The sequence below is a fragment of the Macrobrachium nipponense genome, chromosome 32 (assembly GCF_015104395.2).
Source record: "Macrobrachium nipponense isolate FS-2020 chromosome 32, ASM1510439v2, whole genome shotgun sequence".
NCBI classification, from domain to species: domain Eukaryota; kingdom Metazoa; phylum Arthropoda; class Malacostraca; order Decapoda; family Palaemonidae; genus Macrobrachium; species Macrobrachium nipponense.
In genome coordinates this window covers 6430252-6447237 of record NC_061094.1, presented here as the reverse complement: position 1 = coordinate 6447237, position 16986 = coordinate 6430252, and positions in this window count along the sequence as shown.

Genomic DNA, 16986 nt, shown 5'->3' with positions numbered 1-16986 from the left:
TTGGCAAAATGTAAAGGAAAAATGGGAATGTTGTTACGGCACTTCAAAACAAGAAAAGCTGAGCACATGATTATGCTTTATAAAACATATGTTCGTAGTCCACTTGAATATTGCAATATGATATGGTACCCACGCTATCAAAAGGATATTGCACAAATAGAGTGTACAAAGGTCCTTTACAGCTAGAATAGAAGAAGTTAAGGACCTTGACTACTGGGAAAGACTACAATCCTTAAAATTATATAGTCTATAGGAGAAGAGAACTCTACATGATAATTCAGGCATGGAAACAGATAGAATGAATAGCTGAAAACATCATGGAGCTAAAAATATCAGAAAGAGCAAGCAGAGGTAGATTAATAGTGCCCAAAATTATACCAGGAAAAATAAGGAAAGCACACAGGACATTAATCCACTACGCACCAGCATCGATAATGCAGCGTCTATTCAATGCGTTGCCAGCTCATCTGAGGAATATAACAGGAGTGAGCGTAGCTGTGTTTAAGAATAAGCTCGACAAATATCTAAACTGCATCCCAGACCATCCAAGATTGGAAGATGCAAAATATACCGGAAGATGTACTAGCAACTCTCTGGTAGACATTAGAGGTGCCTCATACTGAGAGACCTGGGGCAACCCGAACAAGATGTAAGGTCTGTAAGGTCTGTAAGGTTACCCTTACCCCTCTCCCTCTCTCCCTCTTATATCCCTATTCCCTCACACTACATGAAGACTGCCATTCAGAGTTTTTTCGAGTAATGCAGGCTTGGTCGGTTAATAATAATAACAGGATACTGACATAAGTATCACAAAATAATAGTTAACTGAACAAATGAACACAGGCAAACCTTAGTACTTGTATGTTATTTTTGCATAAAAGCAGACACCTCTGATGGAATAGTAGCTTCAATTTTATCTTGTTAAGCCTCATTCTGTGTTCAAGGTATTAAATTATTTTTATAAATGAAAAAAAAAACCATTAAATTCTGGTAGTCAAAATCTGGGTCCATCTCACGTGGTAAATGCGGTAAATTGTGGCCTTCTAATACAAGCATGTACTATATTCGAGGGGTAAGGGTATTACATGCAATATATTACTAACACCTAAAGCTGTGTAACTAAGGCAAGCTGAATCAAAATAGAATACAGGCAGTCCCCGGGTTACGACGCATCGTAAGCCGGAACATCGTCAAAAATCCTAAGAGAACCTTACTTTTAAAGCTTTGGGTGCATTAAAAACTATGTAAACTGCATTCTTATTGCATTTTTCATAAAAAAAAACTTCAAATATTGATTATTTTGCCTTTTTGGTCATATCTCTTCTGCCAGATCAGTGTTGTAGGCGCCGTAACCCTGGAACATGTGTCGTAACCCTGGAAATAATTTCTGATTAATATAATTGAAAAGCGCCTTAACCTCGGAACGTCGTAAGCTGAACCCGTCGTAACCCGGGGACTGCCTGTATAGAATCTATGCCAAAAAGGCCTAATGCTGGGACTAATGAGGGCATTGAGTCCTGAAAAGGAAATTGACGGTCAAAAGGTTTGAAAGGTTCAACTGTAGGAAAAGCTCGTTGTTGTGCTATGAATCAATTGTAAGGAGCGGTTGGAAAGTTAGATGGAAGAGAGAATATGAACGGAGGTATGATAAAAGGACTGAAAGGGGTAGCATCTAGGAGCCGAAGGGAAACTGTAAAGAACCTTGAGTAATGCTTACAGTGAACAGCGTGTTCACCATGAAATATTAAACGTGAACATTACAATTAACTCATAAGGAAACAAATCCTCACTAGCGAACTCAGAAGGGGTGTAAAATCCCCAATTCTATTTATGCGGATTCTCTCTGATACCGAACCTTCCGCCAACCTGTCGGTTGGATCCTTAGCCCTCAAGAACAACAGAACTTTACTTGCAGTGATAAAAAAAAATGTAATCGGTGAAAAAACGGAACTTTACTTGGTGACAAAAAAAAGAAAAGAAAAAACAGAACTTTACTTGTAGTGACAAAAAAAATTTACTTGTAGTGAAAAAAAACGGAACTTTACTTGGTGACAAAAAAAAAGAAGAAAAAACAGAACTTTACTTGGTGACAAAAAAAATTTTACTTGCAGTGAAAACAAACGGAACTTTACTTGGTGACAAAAAAAAAAAAACAGAACTTTACTTGCAGTGACAAAAAATAAAAATAAAAAACAAAAAAAAAAAAACAGAAAAGGTTTGCTTTCTTTTTCAAGTAATAGCCGAATCCCTTGTTAAAACTGTTGGACCTGAAACAGAAATATGACATTTTTATGATGAACTGATTCGTCTCCATCTTGAACTTTGTCTTTTGCACATAAAGGTTCAGAGTGCTTACGTCCAATACGGGTCTCCATCCCCCCAATGGCTTGGGGACAAAGAACAGACGATTGTAAAACCCTGGGGTTAGTGGCTCCTCTACTAACTCCATTGCTTTCTTTTGCAAGAGAGACGAAACCTCTTCCGAAAGGGCGATGAACTTCTTTGAATTTTCTGAGTAAGCTGTCAAAGCTATCGGAGAGCCCGATAACGGTGGCTTTCTCTTGAAAGGAATATCGTATCCTTCTCTTAAAACCTTTACGATCCAAGGTTCCGCTCCTCTTGCTTCCCATTCTTCCCAAAACTGATGGAGCCTCGCTCCTACTGGTGCATGAAGGACTGATACACTACTTCTTGGTCGAGGTGTTGGTTGAGGATTTTTTAATAGATTTAAGGGTGAAACGTGTTCTGCCCCTTGATCTTGGGAAATATCTACCAAATCCCCTGCCCCGAAAGGGTTGTCCTTGGCTGGCTGGCGAGGGGCGTACACTAGGGATATTTTCTCTAGTCCGTTTAGTGGATTACGAGAGAAGATCCTGTGTTGCTTTCTTCTGCAATTTGGAGGCAATAGCACCACTGTCTCTTCTGGAAACAGGTGCTTCTTATCCAAGGACGAATACAACAAGGCAGACTTTTGGGTACGAGATACTCCCTTGTATGTAAAAGAACACCATAGTTCTCTTTTCTTTAGGATACCTAACATGAAGAGAGAGGCTAGTTCGGCGGAACCGTCTCTAATCCCCTTAACTAAACAGATCACTCCTGAAATGTCTGTAAAAGCTTCCTCACTCAACATTGAATGGCTCTTCAGTTTACGTCCCAAGGCTCCTACTGTCCAGTCCAGGAAACTAAAAACTTGGAATACCCTAAAGATATTCTTAATGAGGTGGTCTAATTCTGACGCCGTAAACATTACCTTGGCTCGGGCGCTCAGGCGCTCTTGGATGCTTGGTTGCTCATGGATTCTCGGGTGCTAGTGGGCGCTCAGGAGCTAGTGGATGCTCGGTTGCAACTGTATTTCTGGGCGCCAATGGATGCTCGGGAGCCAAAGGTTGTTCTAGCGTCGCCACAGAAGTTCCGGGCGCCAAAGGCTGCTCTGGCGTGCGGGCAAACTGTGGCGCCGATGGGCACTCGGAAGTCTGTGAGTTCTCATACTCCGAATGCTGAACCTGTCTCCCAGGAGTCTCATGAATTACAGGAGAGATTGATGGTAGTCTTACCTGTCCTTCAGTATTACAGGTGCGGACCGGTGCTGAAGACATCTCCGGAAGTCTACTCTTCCCCTACTCTCCACCTCTGAACGTCTGCCAGAGGAAAACTTTCTTGACGACGACTTCGACTTAGAGCATGTGATCCTCTCACTACAACGTCCCTCTCCTGCCGTATCCTGAGAGAATCTTTCTGGAGAGTCCCAAAAACTACACGACGGCTGTTTTTTTCGGAAAGGGGTAGCCTTTTTACAGGGGACTGGAGAGGGAGACAACTTATGAGCCCTCCTTTTCAATGGACGGGACTCATCATGGAAACGCCACTGGCGCCTGGGAGAGGACTCCCGGAGCTGGAAGCACTAAACAACAGGGGTACTCCTTTACAGACGCCTTTCCAATGGCGCTCTGTTGAGATCTGGGATTTGTCAACAGAATCACCTGAGGGGGCGACTGCTCGTGGGCAGACCCCACTGACCTCCCTTGGGCTACCAGTATGCCTCCTCCCAGGTTCTGGTGAGTTTGACAGAGACCTTTGCCTAGGAGAATCAGTGGGCTGAACAGCCACCTCCTCCACCACACTTGCACTTGCACTCACTTAACCACTTACCTTGTCCATTAGGGTTTTCACGGATGCTCCTAACTTCTCCATTGCTTGGAGCATGATCAAAAATTTCTGATCGACTCTTGCCTCTAAATTGGCCACAGCATCGGGTACGGGTGTGAGAGAGTCAAGATTAAGACTGGGAATGACAGGTGGAAGGGAAAAGTTCAGAAAGAGACAAATTATCATTAGACAATTCCTGACTGACTAAGCTTTTTGTTTTAGCTCTAGAAGCCGCTTTTCTCTTTTTATCTCTCTCTAACTTGTTCGTGTAACTAGTCAAGATCTTCCAAGTTCTTTGATCACCATTAATACACTCCCCACAAGTTTGATCTGGTGTACAAGTTTGTCCCCTACAACCTGTGCAAACTGAATGTGAACCATTACCCGCTTTAGCGATCCTAGTATTGCAGCCTTTACTGCAATACCTAATCCCAGATGAACTAGTGTCTGACATTATGTAGACCAATTCAAAACTAGTGAATTTCGGTGTAAAAATATTTAAAACTATTTCAATTCCTAAATAACTCACCGAAAACAAAACTACCAATATTCAGAGTACTTCACCAAATAACTCCAACAATGAGCGACGGCAAAGAATTCCAAAAATTCCGCTGACTACTGAAACTGTGTTAACAGTACCAGCCGGCAGAAACAACTGATTTTCGGATGGTGTTGATTCTTCACTCCCCCCGATAGTGGGTGGGAGGTATCACCTGACCAAAACAAACTAGAGCTTCCGCGAATTTCAAAAATTCTAGCTGCCGACGGTTTTAGAAACTATAGCTATGTAACTACTCGGTAAGTTGCATACATAAAAATAAAGCTTGGGCCAAAAGACAAACGCAGGGACCTATGAGGTCATTCAGCCCTGTGAACAACGTTAAAACAATTTTTGGAAGAGAGTGGAAATTAAGACAGAAGAAACATGAACGGAGGTACAATAAAATGACTGAAAGGGGTTGCAACCAGGGGCCAAAGGGACGCTGCAAAGAACCTCGAGTAATGCCTGCAGTTCAGGGCGTGAGGTGCACTGGTGGGACTACTCACCTCGAGGGCTAAACTGCTGGCAATTCTCAGAGATCGTCGAAGCGCTGGGGAGGTTGACGTATTCGTTGTCCGTCTTATTCTCGGCGATTGGTCGGTGGTTCTCGAAGGAAGGAGTTCTGTGGTCTTCTGATGCCTGTACAAGATAAAAAAGGTAACTTATCAGGAGGATCAGTAGAAAATGCATTAAAATTAAACAAATCAAGCTATTGGTAAAAAAAAATTCTCTTGAGTAAAATATTTGATGTCATAAGTATTCAGTAAATTTTAAGTGAATCTTCTATGACCATAGGCTTTCCTGCAATACCACTACTGAGAAGTATAGTATATTTTAGTACTTAACCAATATATCCTATGTCCTAAATGATTATGCTATGTTCTGCTATAAAAAAATCCTCTTGAGTAAAAGATTTGCTTATGTCAAAAGTATTCATTAAATTTATAAGTGAATCTTCTATGACCCTAGGCTTTCCTGCAATACCACTACTGAGAAGTATATATTTTAGTACTTAACCAATATATCCTATGTCCCAAATATGTTATATTCTGCTATATTGCAATTTTGTAATAGGGAATATTAGGATTTAGGCCATAGACCAAATAATGTGAAATTATTAGATGGTGGAGAGCAAGATGGAAGAAAGACCAAATGAAAGGGGTTGCAGCTATGGGCCTTAGGGACGCCACTGCAACGAACCTTATGTAATACCTAGGTGCATTGTGTGATGGCCACTGGTGGCATTATCCCGGTACTCCCTGCCCCTTCCCTTCTGGGGACTTATGATTTTTGGAACCTGTTCTATAGTCACGTTTCTTCCCGTTTCCCAATTGATTTTTCTATTGGAATCTTTGCAAAGGATTTGAATCAAAACCCAAATCCTTATTCTATTCTCGTATTTATTTCCTGAAGACCTGACTACCAAAAGATTTATTCCAATAAAGTCTTATTTTCCCTGCTTTTCGATGATAAGAAATACGGCCATTGAATTTCTTCACAGGAGTAAACTATAACATCGATACAAAGCTTGAAAAGTTGTAGATGAGGAAGAACTTACTAGAGCCAAAGGCCAAGCACTAGCCCCATAAGGTAATTCAGCGCTGAAAGGGAAACAGTAAAAAACAAAAACACAAAAAAAAGGTTTGAAAGGCGAAACAAAAGGAAAGCTTGGCAGTTGCACTATGTAACAACTGCTATAAGAGGGTGAAAAGTAATATGAAAGGAAGATATTATAATGGAAGTACAGTAAAGGAGTGAAAGAGGGCGCAGCTTGGAGCCAGGAGGACTCTGCAAAGAATCTAAAAAAAAAAACCCTCAGTGCACTGCCGTCCTACGTAGTTAACAAGTTGTAAAAAGGTTCTATAAAAGTATAGGGGGTGAGGGGTGAGGTAATAAAAGTAAAGCCGTCATCCCTTCCTTACGAAAATGGTCTACCACACCCCCACCCCCCAAAAAGATTTTGGGTCATAACCAGAGTTGACATTTTTTTCTTCACAGCATTGGCTTTCACAACATTCGCTTTAAGCAGTGTTACCATACTGAGTTCTTCTGATTTTCAAAGAAAACGTTCTTACGGTAAACTATCTACTTCAAATTAGATCCTAGTGTTCTATTTCTTATTACGTTAATATCGCAAAATGGATTATATAAAATAATTTCATACTTTCACGATATATTTACTAGAAGGCAAAATGAATAATATCCAGGGAGGGTTGCCAGATGTCACTAGAAAGCCACACTAGTGGACGAAATTCCTCAAAACGGCAACAAAGGTCATAACTGTGGTGGAATCACGTATGGCATGTTTATAGATAAAAATGAACTCACGAGAACAAAGTTTATGCCCAGTGTTAGAGATAAATGAAACACACTAAGAAAACTGGCTACTTTACCATCCTTACTGGAAGGATTAAAATTCTTTGGTGGCAAAGCAAACAATACCAGAGGATGAAATTCACATCCCTATATGTGTAGAGGGGATGTAAATTTCATCCTGTGGTATATTTACCAGACGAGGAATACATACCACATGGAAGAAAAAATATACCTAGTGTATATAATACACTCAGTATGCAAATGCTCCGTGAAAAGCCTAACATAACTTATGTTACTTTTGTCAAAGCACCTTATACAACAAATGGACTGAATGAGTTAAATAGATTATTAAACCCAAAACAGACCAAGTGAACCGAATGGACTCCTGACCAATGGAACAACTGAACTCTGTCAAAATGGACCCGTTGGAACAACCGAACTTTCATACCCATACATACATTGGTCTAGTAACTCTATTGTTTGTTTGTATGGTGTTTTTACGTTGCATGGAACCAGTGGTTATTCAGCAACGGGACCAACAGCTTTACTTGACTTCCGAACCACGTCGAGAGTGAACTTCTATCACAAGAAATACACATCTCTAACCCCTCAATTGAATGCCCGAGAATCGAACTCGCTGCCACCGAGGTGGCAAGTCAAGACCATACCGATCATGCCACTGAGGTGCTGTCTAGTAACTCTAGTTGAAGATTTTCTTAGCCTAAGCTAAAGTTCCTTGCATGCCAATTTTTAAACATACCAGCCATTGTCAAAATTATATCTTATATTATTAATCACTTTAGCCCAAAATGGTAAGGCTTAGACAAGCAGGTGTTAGAGTTTAATGTATGACTTATTGCTCATTAGATAAACCCTAATTCTTATTTAACAAGCCCTCAAGGGGCTTCCAAAATTATGTTCCATTTGAAATTAGTCACAGAACATAACAGTCAACCCATAAACTTTTCAGTTCCTTGAAAGATTAAAAAACCAAAATTTAAATCGCTCAAACACACGAGCGAACAGTTCTCTAGTAGTCATACGACATTAACTAGGGGTTAGGAAGACCAGAAATCCTTTTGTATATAATCAATATTTATCCATCTGATCCCAGAACCAGTTACGAACATAAAAAAAACTGTGATAAATTTCTTCTTGGCGTTTAAAAAAAAAAAAGCTCTATAACTCACTAATGCCCTTTATTAATGCATTTATGTTACTAAATTATGACAAAGTAATAAGAAACCTACATATTTGACCATTAATTAGCTTTCATAGTATTTGTGATGCAAACTATAGTAATTAATTTGTATATTATCAAACTAAAAATTAGATACCAGAACCAGTCACGAGCAAACAATCTGTAGTAAATTTCTTCTCGGCGATTTGAAAAAAAAAAAATGTTTAACTCGCATCTGCGTTTTATTGATGCATTTAAGTTACTAAGTTATGGTAATGTAATGTAATCTGAAAACATACGTCTCATTTGACTATTATATACCTTTCATAGGATTTATGATACAAACTATCGTAATTCCTTTATATTTATTCAACTGAAAAATTAACTGTTATATTCCACGTTTTTCATAAAATGAACGGCGATTAGTCCAAATTATTTTGAACTGACGTTTTACCGATATTAAAGTAGTGCATATCATTAATTCTATGAAATATTAATACAGCAGCTTCATTTTCTAAAGAGTGATTAGCCTTGGAAATCTTACAAAACCTCAATTTCTACAGATGTGACCAGTATTGGAAATAAAATTACAACAGGCAATTTCTTACAAAAGTAATTAGTCTTGCAAATTTCACAAGGTAGCCTTAATTACTTTCAGAAGTGATTATCTTTATTAAATTCAGTATTGAAAATAATCTAATATAACAGACATTTACTTACAGAAGTAATTAGTCCTCAAAAAAATTATACTGCAGCCTTAATTACTTTCAGAAGTGATTAATTTTATTGAATTCAGTATTGAAAGTAATCTAATATAACAGGCAATTTGTTGCAGAAGTAATTAGTCTTGGAAATTGATAAGGTAGCCTTAATTACTTTCAGAAGTGATTAGCTTTATTAGTCTTCGAAAAATTAAATATAGCAGCCTCTATTTTTTTACATAGTTATTGGAAAATTATTTTGAACATATTAACCTCAATTACTTTCAGAAGCGATTGGTCTTGAAATAAGATATTACAACTACCTCAATTTCTGGCGAATTGTGATTAAGTCAAAAATGTAATAGTGGCCGCAATTTATTATACAAGTGATTAGTCTTAAAAAATAATATAGTAAATTTTTGACAGAGGTTATTAGTAAAATTAAAACTTCATACAGCAGCCTGAATTGCTTACAGGTTGGTCTTAAAAAATAATAAAAGTAAATTTTTGAGAGGTTATTAGTAAAATTAAAAACTTCATACAGCAGCCTGAATTGCTTACAGGAAAGTTTGATCTAGAAGTGAAAAAAAAAAACACCTTGTAGCCCAGGACATCATTCGATGGAGTCTTAAAAATTCTTGTCCACTGAACCACTGGAGCCTTCGGAGTTGTCAGGGTTATACCTACAAATAAAAACAGTTCTGTAGATATCACTCGGTAATTGACATTAAAAATTCATAGTTAAGGAACCAATAACTTAAAGCGTTCTATAGTTAAAAAAAAAAAAAAAAAAAAAAAATAATAAAATTCATTTAGGCCCAATTTACCTTAAGCTTTTTACCACATTTCCATAAATGTTATATCTCATGTCCATAAATTTTATATGGCATTTCCAAAAATTTTATAAGGCATTTTTACAAATTTTATATCTCATATCCATAAACTTTATATCACATTTTCATTAATACTATATCTCATTTGATAAATTTTATTTCACATTTCCATAAATTTTATATATCACATTTCCATAAATTTATATATCACATTTCCATAAAATTTATATATCACATTTCCATAAATTTTACATCACATTTCCATAAATTTTAGATCTAATTTCCATAAATTTTAGATCTAATTTCCATAGATTTTACATCTAATTTCCACAGATTTTACATCTAATTTCCATAAATGTTACATCTAATTTCCATAAATTTTATATCTAATTTCCATAAATTTTATATCTAATTTCCAAAAATTTTACATCTAATTTCCATAAATTTTACATATAATTTCCACAAATTTTATATCTAATTTCCATAAATTTTAATCACATTTCCATAAATTTTACATCGCATTTCCATAAATTTTATATGTTACCTTTAAATTCATTGTCTATGGGCCACTAACCTTAAATAAGCAATCTGCTTCTCACACGATTATCAGCAAATTAGTTACATTAGAATATTAGCAAACAAATAACTTAAAATACCCACTTTCACAACGACATAGGAAAACGACTGAAGCATTTTGGCCTTTTAAAGAAACTGGTGCCTTGGTCCGCAAAGATTATGTTAGTTGAAATAATCGAATAAAACATTAATCCCACTCTACCAGAACTGAAGAAAAATTAAGATTTTATTTCCAGTTACTTCCAGGTACACTTTTGGTAGGTCTAATGACCCAGCAAAAAAAATAAATAAATAAATAAATAAATAAAGTAAAAAATAAATATAATCAAATAAAAAAAAAAGTTTTTCTAAAGCTGCCAAAGACCACTTGCCAACTTAACCTATTGTTCAGTCTTCTTCTAACTTATATATACGAAGGCTGTTGGGCAGTTTTAAAGGCTATGTCTTCTTCATCATTTGAGAACACCAAAAAGCGGTTTGAAAACCCTCGTAAGTAACGAAGCATGATAGTTTTATAAAAAATGGTCTTAAATGAAAAAACTTACCAAGAGATCACCATGCGACTCAAGGAACACTTTCCTGGACTTGCTGATCTTTACACAGATAAGCATGCTATATCGTGAATATCAGATTGTTATATAGCCTAGATCTGCCTGCTCTCATTGTTTTTTTTTTTTTTTTTTTGTTTTTTTTTTTTTTTTCATTAGCAAAAAATATAAACAATAATCTTTAAAATTTTTGCAGTGTTTTCTACCTCAATTTACAATACAGTCTGACTGTGGTTGTGTAAACAAAGTTACGAATATCCTATCTAGGCTAGCCCTAGCTTATTTTTCAAATAAAACTTTTCACGTCTTTTTAACCAGGACCAGACCCAAAGACTTTTCTTTTTTAATTGTATGCAACATCATTAAACACATGCAAACACGACCCACTAGTTGCTTTGTGTTATAAAGCATAGTTGTTTTATCATTCCGGGAAGTCACAACTCAGATGGTTTGTTTACGTTTTGACGACGACAACCAAGGTATGAAGAAGGTGTGTGACAACCAGAGTACGGAATGACGTCGACTTCTTTGGAAAGTCAACGACAAACTAAGAAAAAGTCGACGGAAATTTAGCTAGTGTGACAGCGCCCTAAGAGTCTTGACGAATCGTGAGGAATTCCTTCATTACAATTTACGTCCATCTAAGATCGTAGGTTTCTTACCTGCTTCTTTTAACCAGAGATCAATCAATCAGATAATCGATAGAGGAAATATTAGGAAAACGGAGAATAAGAATTAGCGAAAGGAGGTGGTTTCAGTTGGATAATACCACAGGCTCTGGTTCTTCATTTCACAGAAATACACTTTTCGCACTCCCCCCCCCCCAACCCCTACCCCACTTATCGGTTAGGTATAACTCAAGGAAGGTTAAAATCTAAACTTCTTAGGCCTACAACTCCACCCCTCCACTCTCGACTCCCTCAACCAAATATGAAAGCTTGCATAGCAAAATGGCAAGAGCGCAACTACTATGGACTATTATCGAATGGAGAGTATAGCAACAATACGATCCTACACTAATATTACCTGCTGATATGAGAGAGAGTAGTACTATTCGCCCCCATTCTATATAAGGTTGGTGTATCCATCACGCATCTGGTACTAAAACACTCGTTGCAGATATGGGATCGTCTCCAGTTCCACATTTATATCCTTGGACTTCATTTCCTTCGTTTCCTGGATCTCTTCATCTTACTGTTCAACCTCTCCAACTTTCTGAATGCCGAAAATGCCCCAGAGCTTGGCCTGGAAAGCCAAGCTTACATAAATCCAGCAGCCATTAAACCCATTGCACCAACATCGAAATCGACCAGCGAACCACTTTGATATAAAAACTTGTAGCAAAACTTATTCGCAGTATTTGTAGAATAATCGATCATCCTTCAAGGTGGGATCAGAAAGTGACTGAATTGATCACAAGCAGTAATTGTGAGCTGGTTTACGGCAGAACCGAGCACCTTAGAGACGAAATTCATCAACGAACGAGACAAGGCCCATAGATGCTGCAGTCACATGAATATATGATACCTATCTGCTTGATATGTCTGAGCGAATGAGTTTCCACAAAGGAAGCGAGGCAAAATTAAGATTATAGGCAAAACATTATACTTATATTTCATCAGGAGTGTTTTTAAGCGAGAAGTAAGACCAATAAATGCGATGAAACGCCATAAAATCATGGTGCGAGGCGCCATACCTTTACCAGTACCACTCGGACCACTGAGCGTGTACTGTACATACATCATACATACATACATAAACGCACACACACACATATATTTATCTATCTATCGATCTATCTATCTATCTATCTATATATATATATGTATAAATGTATTTATATATATATATATATATATATAATATATATATATCTATATATACATGATGTGGGTGGGTGTTTAGTGTGTGAGTATCTAATAAAAAAGGGCCCATAAAAACGCCAAAGTGTGGAAAGTTCAGCAGTTGATCTCTGAAGTATAGCATTAACTTTCTACATTTTGGCGTTTTATGGTTCCTGTTATGATGGATTGTGTTTTAACAGAAAATATTTCACAGTCACACACACACACACACACACACACACACACACTCACATATATATATATATATATATATATATATATATATTCATATATATATATATATATATATATATATATATATATGGATTATAATCACTTTAGCACGTGATTCATTTATCACACATCCACAGGTGAAAAATAAGAGACAGGGTGTAGGTCCTGACCGGTTTCGGCTTTATTTTCAAAGCCATTGACAAAGGACTGATACATAGTATTAGAATTCACGAGTATATATACTACAAAGACAGTACTGACGAACATACACACAACAGTTTGAGACTGCAGATCCACTCACAGGCAGGTGTCAAGGTAGGAGTGCCTGTGAGTGGATCTGCAGTCTCAAACTGTTGTGTGTATGTTCGTCAGTACTGTCTTTGTAGTATATATACTCGTGAATTCTAATACTATGTATCAGTCCTTTGTCAATGGCTTGAAAAATAAAGCCAAAACCGGTCAGGACCTACACCCTGTCTCTTATTTTTCACCTGTGGATATGTGATATATATATATATATATATATATATATATATATATATATATATATATATATATATATATATATATATATATATATATATATATAACAGCGACTCCTACCAAAACGATTCTATCCGGGTTTGAACATCAGTGAATTCTTGAGAGAAAACTACGTTGATTCTAATAGGATTCTTCCTCTTCTTCTTGATTGAGTGAGTGACAGTTGCTCTTTGAGCATCCTCGAAAAAGGACAGGGATGGTTGGAGGACCATCTGACTGAGTTAAAGACAATTTTGACCAACTTATTAATTGTGACCAAACTGAACGAGATACAATATAGTATAATCCTGTAGGTAATGTTATATATACAAATCAAATATCTTATAGTTATTTTTTGTTTTTCTTATACAACAATATTTTCCCTCGAGGGTATTTTATAAAGTAAAGAAAATAAAGATTATAGTTTATTCAAAGAACAATATTGATAATATGAGATTCATTGGAGAAAATATTTTTTATACAATTTTCATAATTCGAGTCGTTGGGGGCGGGTGGGGGAGGTGGTGTTTAAATGTATTTTTATCCTGGTTTTCATCGCCTTCCATTCATTAGTAACCTTTTGATGATGCCAGATAAGTCAAATCACTTCCACAAGTAATCAGCATCAGATAATGTAAGCGTTTCACTTTTGTTCGGTTTCTCAAATATGTCTTTAAATAGGAGTATATTTAAACAAATGCCGTCCATTTTGTCCCAATTCTAAATCAGCATTAAGGGAAAGAAACATTCCACACCCCCCTACCCTACCCCAGGCCTCCCCAGTCGGGCAATCCCAGACCGCGGACTCAACATTGGACAAAAGGCCCTCGCTCTCCAGGCATCGTTGCCAATTTAGCAGAGGTCTCCACATAGGCCGATAGCTTCACCACGAACTGTTTCCATAAATTTTAGCTGTCATAGTAATGCAATAATGATACAGTTGCTCTAATATTTATATATATTGCAAATAGATACGGGAAAATCGTTTATTTCTAAGGTTTTATGTAGGTTTTATACCCGAGTTTTGGCGGGTAAACACAGACTAATTGGCAACAGTGTCTCCAGGTATTCACCGACCTTGCCGTTATAGACCAACCCAGGAGAACATTGGAACTACCGTGAACAGTCGAACTAGCCCTGGCGTGATTGGTGTGTTCAAAAGCTATTTCACTCTGCCAGAGCAGCTGCGCCTTAGACGTCTTATCATTATAAAAAATTACCGACGTGCTACGTAGGCTGTTTCTGATTGCTGTTAGCGTTGATCGAATTGGTGGAAATTGCCTTAGTTGAAGTTCACAGGATGTGTAACATTTAAGTATACTTTTTTGACTTTCCTTAATGCAGAGTTCATTCATTTTCTGATCATTGTCTGTACTTAATGCAGTGCAACTTACATTAAGTAATTTGTAATTAACCGAAATTGCTTCGCGGAAGTGGTCACAGGATATTTGACGTGAGCCGACTTTTTTTCTTCTTTCGTAAATCAAGATTTCATTAATTTTCTCGTCATTAAGTGTCTTAGTCTTATTGTGCTGTACAACTTTCATTAAGTAATTTGTAATTAAAGGACTTTTTATCCTTTCAGTGCATTGGCTAATTAATGAAGTTGGTTTTTAATCATTTTTTAAAATATTTGTATTGTGTTTCTCTGCTATTTGGCAGGTTTCAGAAATAATTTGTCCTGCCAGTTCATTGGCTAATTGCTGAAATAGCTCTCTAAAATGATATACTTTTCTGGGATTTCAGTTCTTGTATTCGACAGGCTTCGGATCCATTTTGGGTAGATTGAAGCCACGCGGATGCTCAATGACAATTTGTTGATATATCCTCAGATTTATAACTCTGGTATTTTGTCAGGTTTCAGATCTATACTCTCTGGATTGATGGACGCCACTAGATGACTGAATTAGAATGGATTGTCTAGCATCACTCCAGCCTGAATAGGTTTCACTGTTGACATCTAGAATTCCAAATTTCATGAAGAAATAGAAGACATATCTCGGCCGAGCCTTCTACGTTCATCGCTGGTGGTAAAACTAAGCTATGAATTAATGGTAAGTTTTCGGATAGTTTAAAATTAGTTTTTTTTAAGCCCTTACCCCTCCAGGGGCGACGACCCTGAAGGGGTGGAGGTAGGCCCCTTGGATATCTTTTGGTTGGTCGTAAGACCTGGCAAAGGACTTCCTTGGGGATGCATATAGGACCTAACCAAACCAAACCAAAACTAACTTTAATAACCTGGTAAGGCCACCAACGTGTTTTAGCAGGGTAGTTTTTTTTTTATTATTTTTTTTATCAAGCTCGATAAATGCTGTCGACTAGATTATATTAACGAAAGTAATCTTGTAAAGTTATGAAATCAACAGTTTAATATATCTTTCCGTTCGCGTTAGAAGAATGCTGTCAACTACAATATATTAACGAGAGGAATTTTGTAAAGTTATGCAATCACCAATTATTCTGCCTCTTGATACTTAGGTTTTGATTTTATCAGGATATTTCTCTCACCACCTGATTTTGATGCCCAGTTTGTTAGTTCTTAGTTTTTTAGTTTTTAAGTTTTAAATTAGTACGAAATCTTATCATAAACATCGAGCAGCTCTTGATATCCCTTAAATTTAAAAGATTTATGGATTTTTGCCACATGCTCTAACAAAAAAAAATAGATTAGGAGACTTAGCAATAGAGCAAAGACTACTAAGAGAAAATTATTACCAGCCAATCTGTCGCCCTGTTTTTAATTCCGGGTTAATGCAAGCAGAAGAATAATTACTGGGAGTTTTGAATAGGTTTGCCGCTCTCGGAATTGACTGTGGAAGGTTAATGCAGGAGGTTTTCAAGGTACATACTTTTAAAAGTCCAGTTGCTTAAAAAAGATTAAGCTGTTGTAGCGAAAAGAGAAATGTTTATTACCATGATTCATTAACTGGGCCTTTATTTACAATCAGGGTTTTCAGTACCTGAATATCTCCCATATTTTGATATTCGATAAAACCTTCTTATTGAAGCTTTTGTGAAATGCAATCTCCATAATTAAAGTTAAGCTGTTGTAGTAAAAAAAGAGAACTACATATTGCCATGAGTTAATTACCTGAACCTTTATTTACAATCAGGTTTTTCAGTAACTCAGTATCTTCCATTTTGACATTCCATAAAGTAATTTTACTGAGGAATTTGCGAGATACCATTTCGGCTACTCAGTCGTTGGCCAAATTTTTAAAGGTCACATTAACTTTGAATCCTGCGAATTATTTCGTGTAAGTGTTGGAAAACGTTAATGGTTTTCACAAACAGGTCCCTGAATACTTTGTTAAAAGGTGGATGAAATGTTTGTAATGAAACTGGGTTGTTGGTTAACTTTGGTGTTTGCTACGAACTTAAGAAGTCTTTTAAAATGCCCTGTAGGTATTACTGAAAGGTATATGCAGCGTCCCTAACGCCTCTGGCTGAATCATCCATTTTGCTTACTCAGGGAGTAAGCCTACAAACTACTTTGTTGTTGAGGTTCTTGTTTGGGGGGGGGGGGGGGGGGGGGGGGAGTT